Here is a 9586-nt window from a genome sequence, read left to right as displayed (position 1 = left end):
TTCAATTTTTGGGCTTCATCTAAAGAATCTCAAGCCTCCAGAGAGCAGGATGGTGGACTCTTGTGAGGTGAGGACTAAGGCATTAATGAAGGTTGTAACATAATAAATATAAACATAATCCTATAATCATGGATTTATATATCTGTACACCAATATTATGCCATGTAATATTATATAACATTGGAATAGAATAGTCATAGGGAAAATAAATTATAATTCAATACTATATAAAATGTTTTTAGTATTATATGAGTTAAATACTAGACTCTCTCAGTAAGATTAGGGAAGTAAAGTATGGATGTCTAATGATTCTTTAATATAATCAAAATTCTGACTAACAACAGGATAGAAGAAAAGAATTAAGGGAATAATGATTGGCAAGGAAGAAGAAAAATTATCAATATATGCAGATGACAACATGATTTATTTAGATAATCCCAGAGATATATTGAAATTATTTTAAAAACCTTATTTTTAATCTTATTTTAAACACCTGATAACTTCTAAAAAGAATACAAAATAAGCCCACAAACACTATATGCCTTTCTTTGTATTACTAACAAAGTCCAGCAAGAGATAGAGAAATTCCATTCAAAATAATTATAAATTCAGAAATATCTGGGTATCATCCCACTCAAATTCCCTCAGAACTCAAATAAGCAGAAAAATCAAAACCCTCTGGAAAAAAAGATACCAAAGGTAAAATCATTGTTCATAGTTGATTCATGACTACCAAAAATGTCATACTAACTTAAATTATTTACAGATTTTAGTGTAATGCCAGTCAAATTACCAAGGGGTTATTTTACAGAATTAGAAAAAATAATAAGATTGTCCGAAGAAACTACAGGTCAATAATCTCAATTGGAAAATGAAAAAAGTAGTAATAATGATGGGGAATAACATTTTCAAATTTCAAGTCATATTATATAGCGTTATTCACCATATTTATTTAATGTTTGATTAAAAATAGATAAGGTGACCAAACTGTTCATACCCCTTGACTTAGCAGTATCAATACTAGGTATTTGCACCAAGGCAGTCAAAGGCATATTAAAAAGCTCCAACATATACAAAAATATTCATAGTACTTTCATAGTAGCAAGAAAGTGGAAAAAATTAAATGTTAATTAGAGAAAGGCTGAACAAATTGTGATTTATGAATATCATCAAATATTAATTATTCTGATAAGGAAAAACATGAAAAATTCAGAGAAATTTGGGTAGACTTATATCAACTTATGCAGAACAAAGTAAGTAGAACTAAGTGAATAATATACACAGAATAATATAAAGTAAAACAATATTACAAGATATCAGAAAACCTCAGTGTTGTGAATAATCATGGCTGAAGAAGGGTGAAAGTTATGGAATAAAACAAATGATGCTCTTAGACATATTCAGTGTGTTAGTTTGTTTTGCTTAATTTCATTAGAGGATTCTATTCCAAGTGATGGGGAAATACTGGGAAATGATGTGCATGTGATAAAACATCAATAAAACATTTTTTAAATTAAGTAATAAAACAAACAAAACAATGTCCCAAGCTGCTTTCCCCTCTAACAAAGCTAATTTGAAGAGCAGTGTATGTGTGTATGTGCATGTCCACATGCACACACGCATGTATATGTGATATATGGATGTCTATATAATTCATCATGTTTACAAATGCCTATATAATGAAGGTATAAAAGTATATGCATATATCTATCACAAGATTAAAAAAATAAACATAAACCTTGAGAGCTCACCTTTTTTTTTTATCAAGTCCAATGTTATCACAAAAGGACTATGTTGCCTGAAGGGAAAATGATTTTCCACACATGAAATCACTTTCTATGAGATAGTGTCTGTTTAATGACTGTTCTTGAGTGCTTTTTCTTATTCATTAGCCAGATCCTGCTGAGAAAAAAGGCAATTTAGACACTTTGGGAGATACATTAAGTGTAGCATCACAGAGACATATTAATTAGCACCTTGGGGCTTAGAAACATTATTAATAAAGTTCTCCAAAGGGTTAAATTCAAATGCTGCAAATTGTGTCCTTAACTTTGTAGCATCTGCCCTATGTCTAAATACAAAGAAAATTAGACTGAGTTTGCAAAACACTTAATTCTCTTTTCTAGCTTAAATATCTACATTAGAATACTCCCACCATATGTTTTTCATTTAATGATCTTCAACTTACAAAGAAGTAAAGCGTGTGAAGAGGTCATTTGGGAAGATTCTTGTTTATTCTGATTCTCATGTTGGGGGAGAACTTGGGTTTTCAAAGTTCATGCCAGCAGAGCACAAACATTAGCAGGTCCAAAGAATCTGGTATGGCTTTAATGTGAAAATGTCAAAGATTATGCCTATTGGTCAGCTGAAAATTAACCTAAATTTAGAGAAAGTTTTTTTGGTTTGACCTCCAGCTGATAATCACCTCACACCAGGAATATTACCCAGAGTCTTCTGGTTGGTCTCTCTGCCAGAGGGCTCTTCCTGCCCTTCTATCCTCCCCTCAGCTATCAAAGTAATATTCCTAAAGTTTATCAGATCTTATCATCCCTTGGCTCAGTGGACTCTACTAGTTCTTTATTAGCTCCAAAATCAAATATAAAATCCTCTGGGATTCAAAGCCCTTCATAACCTGATCTTCCCCAATCATACCATATACTATGTGGTTCAGTGTCACTGGTTTCTCTGTGTATTTTCACTGTCTCCAATGCCCTTCAAATCCTCATTGATAATATTCCTTCAAATAAAACTTTTTTAAAGTTATACATAAAAAAAGAGATACTTTCTATTAAATGTGGTAATATTCCACAATATGCAAGGAAGGTCCACCACCAAACTGCTCCCCCCAGGCACAATGTACACTCTGGATCTTCATTCAATAAACAAAACCATAGCTAACTAATCCCTGACCAAAGTGTTTCCCTTTAATAGTCAAGTAGACAATATGATTACTCCAAAAAAGGCATTTGATGAAGTGTTATAATAAGAATAACAAGAAAACATTTCCACCATAATCTTCAATGCATTCTCCCATAAGCATACACATTATTGGAAAGGATGAGAATACACCCAGGAAATATATATGTGTGTGTGTATATATATATATTAGCTATGAAAGGGAAATATACCTCTGATACTGCTAGGCTAGCTAGGACTTCCAGTTATGTCACCATGCTGTTTCAACTTGGCTAACTCTCTTCTGGTCTCATAATTTCCACCCAATTATTCCATACTATTTGGATGCATGTTGTTCCACTGGAGCTTCTCAATTGACTATGTAATCTCTGCCAAATGTTGATCCCTTACATACTGCTAAAATGGATGTTTAATCTTCACCAGATGCCATCTTCAAGTGAAGGATGGATCCTAACATGAGCTTTTAGTTTAAAGTCCATAGGTACATTTCCTCCTTTTAGCTCTTCAAAGTCTACCTTTGGGTTCTCTTATCTTGCTCCCCTCACTTTACTGACTAGATTATGGAGCATCTCAGCTCCTCAACAAGGACATTTTTCAATCCAAAGAGCTGGGTATTCTGAGCAAGCTAGTTAGTGTCCTCAGGTTTAATCTTTTCTTTGAATGCAATGTCCAGGTCTCCAAGCTTGAGGTATTCATAAGACATCCCTTTAGAAGTCAGAAGTTTATATATATATATATATAGACACACATATATATAGACACACACACATTTATAGCATATGTATGTTTATATAAACAAATATATAAATACTATATTATCATACTATTATATATTACTTAATCAATACATACTATATATATATATATATATATATTTCGATATGATTTACTTCCTTTGTAACCTATGCATTTTATTTTATGTATTTAAAAATCCTAGAGAAAAGCTCTGTAGGTTTTCCTAGACTGCCAAAAGAAATTCTTGATAGAAAAAAATGGTTCTAGGTGATGATGAGAATTCCATATACCTCTTAATTTTAATCTCTGGAGACTAGATTATAAAATAGGTGAGGGTTATTTGTCCAATAACTACCAAACAGTTCTGAGGTTTACAGTTCCCCAAAGTCTCCCTGAGGAAGGAAAACTTCAGGATTTAGGGAGGATTTTTAAACCATTTCCATTCTCCAATGTAAATGAATAGGCCAGAGAACAGCAAAGCATAGAGGATTAACTCTTTTACCAGCTACCTTCAGTCCAGATCCTTTTATATGCAAATGTGGTTGGCATGTAATAGTCTCTGACTGGCCAACCAAAGCCTGAGAGGGCCTTTGAGGAACTCTTATGTCTGTAACATTCATTCTCTTCTTGCTTTAGTAGTCTGTAAACAAGCATTTATTAAATTGTTAAAGAAAAAGCAAAGAAAAACAAAACAAAACTAGAAATACTGTTTGCATACTGTACAACAGGATGAATTAGAGATAAAAGAGTGAAAGAAATAGCAATGTGTAACGGGAAAAGGCTTCTTGTTGAAGGTGGGATTTTATCTAGGCTTGAAGGAAGTTAAGGAAGTCAAAGGTGAAAAAAGTGAATTTCAAACTGGGACAACAAATGGAAATGTCTGGAGGCAGAAGTCTTTTGTGCAAGGCCTAGTCACTGGATCAGGGGTGTGTCTGGGAAGGTGGGGAGGGCTGGTGAGGGAGGAGTTAAATTGTAAGATGACTGAAATAGACATATTTATACACACATACATACATGAACACATGTAAAGATACACAGATATGTATATGTACATACATACATATGAGAAAAGTTGTAAAGGGAAAAATCAACAACACTTGACAACAGAATATAAACAATGAGGATGATACCTAGGTTGCAGGAACAGGTTATTGGTTAGGATGGTGGTACCCTTGATAGTAACAGGAGAGTTAGGAAGAGAGGAGGTTTGGGAAGAAAGATAAAGAGTTCAGTTTTGGATGTGTCATCCTATTCAAGATGTCCAGTAGGCAGTTGGATATGCAAGACTGGACATTAGGAGAAAAGTAGATCAGTTCTACCTATGTAGATATGTTGCTGCTGGAATTTTTGGGGTCACCAGATGAACATAGGAATTTGGGGGCCATTGAAAAGCAAAAGAATTTGCATGCTCTCTGGGATGTCAAAACTGGTCAGGATTTCATTATGAAATATAGCAAAGTTAAAAGGTTAAACTTTTCTTCCTGGGGGGTCAACAAGCACTACAGAGAAAATGAATAACAAAAGCCTAGAAGCCTAGGCAGGGTTGCTTGGTTAGATTAGATAGAGACCTTGAGAGGGAGATAAGGAGAGAGAGACAGAGAGAGAGAGAGAGAGAGAGAGAGAGAGTTGACTGGGCCAGAGAGAGAGGTCCAGCTGGAGAGGAGGTTCAGCTCAGGTTTTATAGCCTTACTCTTTTCTGGGTATTGAGGACAAAAGGGAAACTCCCCCCCCACCAAATGAGGTAGAGGGTTGAAGACTGGGTGTTGGAAATGAAGAGACAGGAAACAAATTTTACATTAAACGATGAAATAATAGACATCAATTTACATCTCAAGAGCAAAGACCTTTCCATACCCTTAGCAGCATTAAAAGATTAGATTTTGTTTTCTACTACATTCATATTTCTCCACATCAGATGTATTACTTATGTTTGTATTATATTATTATCAAGTGGTTGAGGTTGCTCTAAAAAAAAAGAATTTTTCCTTAAGAATAGCATAAACTAGGGGTGGCTAGGTGGCGTAGTGGATAAAGCACCAGCCTTGGAGTCAGGAGTACCTGGGTTCAAATCCGGTCTCAGACACTTAATAATTACCTAGCTGTGAGGCCTTGGGCAAGCCACTTAACCCCATTTGCCTTGCAAAAACCTAAAAACAAAAATGGCATAAACTACTATTACCTTAAATTTTGAAAAAAAAAACTGATATCTTATTGTCTGATCTTGCTATCTCTTATACTTTATGTTTCTTCCTTAAGGATATGATTTCTTTCTCATCACATTCAATTTGGATCAGTGTTTTCCATGGAAACAATGTAAAGACTGGCAAATTGCAAAATTGTAAAACTCAAAATAAATAAAATCTTTAATTTAAAAAAAAAGAATGGTATAAACCATATAAGTTATTGAGTAAAGGGCAATATTTGAAAAAGTCATGTTTGAAAAGACAATGCTTTTGGAAAACTTTTAAGAATTCAGCTCCACATGACTACACATGTATAACTGATGTCAAATTGTTTGCTTTCTCAATGGATGGGAGAGAATTTAGAACTCAAAATTTGAAAAAAAAATGATGCTAAAATTGTTTTTACATGTAATTTAGGAAAAAAATTAAAAAAAAAAAACTTGGCTCCATAATTTAGAAGCAAACCTATTAAACATCTGACCCTGAGACATGACAGCTGTGGCTGACTGCCTCCAGAAATAAGCAGCCTGGATTCAAGATTTCTTGTCAAGGGAACAGCAGAGGACTGACCAGATAAACATCAATTTAGATATACTACGTGAAAAAGAGGAAGAGAGCCAATTTGGTTGTACTGCACAGTGCAGGGCAGCTAGGTGGGCACAGTGGATATAGCCTGGGCCTTAAGAGTCAGGATGACAGGAGTTCCAATCCAGCCCCATTCACTTGATACTAACTAGTTATGTTTCCTTGGGCAAGTCACTTAACTATGATTGCCTCACATCCAGGGCCATCTCCAGTTGCCTTGATTCATATCTGGCTACTGGACCCAGATGGCTCTGGAAGAGAAACTGAGGCTGGTGACTTAGCATAGCCCCCTCAGTCAAATCTAGTTCATGTGCTTGTCATAGCATCACCTCCCTGATGTCATATATTCTTCAAGAATGAAGGACAATCATCATCATCATCATCATTATTATTATTATTATATTGGACAGTGCACAAGGTGTTGGAAGATAGATTGGAGCCAGACTTGTGATGGGCTTTAAATGCTAAAGAGTCATATGCCTTTGATCCTAGAGGTAAGAGGAAGCCTCTAGAGTTAATACTGAATATGGGAGTGACAAGGTCACTCTGTGATTTAGGAATATTGCTCTAGCAGCTGTGTGGAGAAAAGTTTGGAGAGGGGAAGACTTGATGACCTTTTGGCTCCATCATTTGAATGTACTAAATGAATCCTTGGAGGAATCAAAAATTGCCTCACCTTGTCTTTGCACTTTTTGTACCTGTAACAATGTCAGACACAGTATGCAATCATTAAATGTTGAACAAACAAACACCATGTGAACCATATCTATGTTGAATTGCTATAATTCTTTTAAGTCTTAAACAAATGCTGTTAGGATTCAAATGTAATCTCATTGATTTACTTTCAATATAAAAGAAATTAAAAGAATCAACAGGGACAAATATTCATATTGATGAAAACACAAACCATTGGAAATATGATTTCCTAAGAGGTGAATTGGAAAAAGCTTCATAGGAGACTGATACGCAATTTTTTAATTAGTCTTTTATTTTTACATTAGTCAACACCCCACTCTTCACAAAGACACTTTAATTAGGCTTTTATTTTTACATTAGTCAACACCCCACTCTTCACAAAGACACACAATCCACCCTTGCAACAAGAGTTTACCCCAATAGAGTCACTGACAAAATATGCAATTGGTCTGAGTAGTACCCGGCCTCTTTATCAAGTAGAAGTGATGCCAAAGGATTGAGGTAGCCAGTTAGGATTTAAGGTTCTCACAAGTGAAAGAATTCAAATTTTAGCCCTAGAGTTGAAAGTTTAGAATTTATTTTCACAAGCCTAAAATGTTTATATATTAAAACCTTTTTCTCCAAGTAAGAGAGAGACAGACAGAGACAGAGCCATGGGGAGAGACAACCAGGAGAGCTGACTGGGCTGAGACTCAAGCAAGTCTGCACACCACATGGGGAATCCAGGTCAGACTTTATAGTCTTGCCAACTCCCTGGGCATAGAAGCATCAAGAGAACAAGGCAAAGCAGGACATCCCTCCCCCTTTACATGACTGAAATCAGGTAAAGGGGAGGGGGAGGAAGAATGAGGGGAGATTTTGAATTTACATTTAACAGTGGGATAATAGGAGTCAATTTACATCACAGGAGCAGATAAAAGGAAATCGCTGTCTAGTAAAAAAATGTTACTTTTCCTTCTACACATTCCCCACTCAGAATTTAATAATGTAAAAGACTACAAAATTTGCTTCCAATTACACCTATGTCCATAACTCCCAGCATCAGAAGGAAGCTTGTTTTATTAGCTGTTTTTAGGACCATTCTGGCTTTTCAATTGCCCAACTGCATTTCCTTGTTTTAAACTTTTCATTCAATCATACTTACCATTGTATTATTGTTCAAGCCCTACTTAGTTCACTTTTAACCAGTTCAAAGAGTTCATGTTTCTCTGAATTCCTTATATTTATAATCATACTGAACAAGATTTCATTTCAATTATATTTTCTTCAACCATTTCCCATTTGATAAGTCCCCACTTCTATCCAGTTCTTCAGTACCACCAAAGTGCTCTGAATATTTTAATATAAACTGAATTTCTTGTTTTATTCACTCTTTGACTTCCCTAGGACAGATATATCCAATGCTAGATCAAAAGGTATGAAACTTTAGGCTCCACTTCCCTGCCCTCAAGTCTAAATTGTTTTCCATGATGGTTGGGACAATTCAGTTCCAACAGCAGTGTTAGTGTGCATACCTTTCCAAGGTAACTCCAATTCCAACTTCTGTCACCTCTGCAAAGTTGTAAGTGGGAAAACCAGAGTAATTTTAATTTGTATTTCTCTCCTATATTTGGGATATGTTTTCAACTGGTCATTTATTGTTTATGATTCTTTTGAAAACTTCATATTCTTAAAGTTCCTACCTACTTAACTCTTAAATACCAATTTTAAGACAGAAATGTGAGTGAGCAGAGATAACTACATGCATAGTTAAGGACACAAGCAAAACATGAAAACTAGATAACATTGTGAACCAGGGCTGGAGCATATCACCATTAGAAGGGAATAGAATGGCATACAGTGAAAGGGTAGGGAAGCACCTGGTTGTGGAGTGCCTTAAATACCAAACTACTTGAGACAATCATCAGGAAATGAAAAGTCAGTAAATTCAGTTAATACTTATTAAGTAACTACTGGGTGTAGACAATAGTGGAAGGTTTTGGATCGATACTCTGCTGCTTGTGCTAATTTTGGCCTAACACTTATCACCAAGAAAACACAGGGCCTCCATCAGCCAGCACCACACCATCCATATGTGGAACCACTGGTTACAGCAAATGGAGAAGTTCTTAATACTATGATGAGTTCACTTACCTTGGCAGTGTCCTTTCCAGGGACTTACATATTGACACACACATTGTCAAAGCTAGTTCAGTATTTGGGAGACTCCAAAGTGTGGGAGAGAAGTCTTAGGACTACAGAACTGCTGTGCTGACGTCATTGCTCTATGCCTGAAACCTGGACAGTCTACCAGCTCTATGCCAGGAAACTGAATCACTTTAATTAAAATTGTCTTGGGAGGATTTTGAAAATCAGCTGGCTGATGAGATACCAGACATTGAGGTTCTTTCTCAAGCATTCAAACATTACTACAGAGAACACAACTATGATGTTGTTTGAACACCAGTTGTACTTGTCAGAAAGACTTTTAT

Source organism: Macrotis lagotis, chromosome 1 (assembly GCF_037893015.1).
Source record: "Macrotis lagotis isolate mMagLag1 chromosome 1, bilby.v1.9.chrom.fasta, whole genome shotgun sequence".
Taxonomy (NCBI): domain Eukaryota; kingdom Metazoa; phylum Chordata; class Mammalia; order Peramelemorphia; family Peramelidae; genus Macrotis; species Macrotis lagotis.
The sequence above is the reverse complement of the archived record's forward strand: the minus strand, read 5'-3'. Positions refer to the sequence as shown.